Source organism: Mustela putorius, unplaced genomic scaffold (assembly GCF_011764305.1).
Source record: "Mustela putorius furo isolate JIRA1106 unplaced genomic scaffold, ASM1176430v1.1 tig00002014_pilon_pilon_pilon, whole genome shotgun sequence".
Taxonomy (NCBI): domain Eukaryota; kingdom Metazoa; phylum Chordata; class Mammalia; order Carnivora; family Mustelidae; genus Mustela; species Mustela putorius.
In genome coordinates this window covers 63,144-65,184 of record NW_025421927.1, presented here as the reverse complement: position 1 = coordinate 65,184, position 2,041 = coordinate 63,144, and the positions used below count along the sequence as shown (strand labels likewise).

Here is a 2,041-nt window from a genome sequence, read left to right as displayed (position 1 = left end):
AATCTGTCTTTTCTATCTGGTTGCTTCAAGGATTTGGTCTTTGTCTGTGGTGTTCTGCAAATTCACAACAGCAGGTACAGGTATGACTTATTTTTATTCATTTGTTGAAAGTTATTGTGAAGCTTAGATGTGAGAATTCAATATATTCATTGATTCCAGAATATTTTGAAACACTTTCTCCATTCTTTTTTTCTTCTATCACTGCAATGAAATAAATGCTACACCTTCTCATTCTATCTTCCATGTCTCTCAATTTCCTATATGTACATGTATTTTTTGTGTGTCATTAATTATCAATCTGTGCTACATTTTAGAAGTATTCTTATTTCTCATGCTACTCATTTCTCTTCAGATACCTCTTGTCTGTTGTTTAAACTGTTCATTGAGTTTTAAATTTCAATAACTTAAAATTTTTTCTTGAATTTTTTCAGTTGTCAGTTTCTTTTCATGCTTTACTTATTTATTTGACTTTTACTTATTTTTGTATACTTATAGCATAGTCATTTTAATTAGCAATAATCACACCTCAGCTAAACCTCATTGGCTATGATACTGCCACTGCACAAAGCTTAGCATAGTCATTCTATAAGTCATATTATTGTCTAGTTATCTCAAGTTCTCAGGGATTCCAAGCTTGCTGTTTGCCATATTTGCTATTTTTCACTCACACCAGACTGTTTCTTTCGGTGTTCTGTAATTTTTAATAGGAGTGCATCCTTAAATAGGATGGGTATTTTTTTTCCTCCTAAGAATCCTTTGTACCTGTGGATGGAATTCCCGAGTCACTTGCATCTGTCAAGTGACCCAGGAGTATTACTAGCCATCGATCAATTTTACTATTATTTTCTAGGGCTAGAGTTTTCTAGATCACGTAACATACAATTTTAAATCTCAAACACCTGCCAGAAAAAGTAACATATTTACAAATTATCAGGAGAGACTTCCTTGCCATGTCTGTATATCTATGGTAATTTTTTTCTATTCTATCCTTTAATTAAAGATGCAAGCCTTTTTAAGCTCTGGATCTGTTCAGATGGTCTTTGTTTTTAATTCCCTGTTTTATATGGTTCCAAGGCATCAGCATCCATCTCTGTAAGGATGATAGAAATTATGTCCCTGGTATAATTAGGGGCACACACCATACACATTCTACCATTTTTCCTTTCCCCAGTGGTTTTCAGTCTTCCTTCTGATTCTGGCAACTGTGGATTTTCCATTCTCAGCTATGACTTCAAGAGAACATTTGAATGCTTGAAATATGCCATATTTTATCTAGGCGTTCTACGTTTTTGCATTTGATAGGTTTACAGATCATACTGTCCATCAATTTCCTAGAACTATAATTACTCAATATTTTAAAATCATATGTCTTAAGATAGAGAAGAAGAGAAATTCCATTTTGTGTTTATTATAAAACAAAGCAAAAGAATCATACTTCCCTGGACTACTTGCATCTGACCATATTTATCTTTCATAAAAGTCAACCAGATATAGCTAAGCTACTTCATTTCCTAGTGTTAAAAGAATTTCCAGAGCTTTGATTTTACCAGTATGAAGATACTTTTCAGAATATCAAATAGTCACTGAATCTCATTCTATGTTATACCCTAAGATTGCTTAGATTGAATTTTAAGACCTCCCACTTAGAAGTTACATAATCTTAGACAAATAACTTAGTAGAGTATGGGAACAAAAATCGTATCTATCCCAAAACATTGTTCAAAGAGATAAATGAAAAACTAAAGTAAAAAACTGAAGTCCAGTACCTGGTCATAGAAATCACTGAGTAAAAGATTTACTCAAATTTTTTTTACTCAAATTTTTTACTCAAATTTACTCAAAAATTACTACTGCTAGTAGTAATTAATAATAACACCAACAATAATAATAACAATAATAATGTGGAAGTAGTATTTGGTCCCCAAATTCCAGATGGTCCTGAAGAACCAACTACATTTGCTTCAAAAACAGTTCGTTTATGACACCAAATTTTCTACACATTTTTATAGAAATCCTGGCTGTCATAGTGAGGAATAAGATT

General features: G+C 32.1%; 1 pseudogene; it reads right to left on the bottom strand.

The window, feature by feature from the left end:
- Nucleotides 1-483: 483 nt before the first annotated feature.
- LOC123394215 lies at nt 484-570 on the bottom strand (annotated as a pseudogene).
- Between the last annotated feature and the right edge of the window lie 1,471 nt (nt 571-2,041).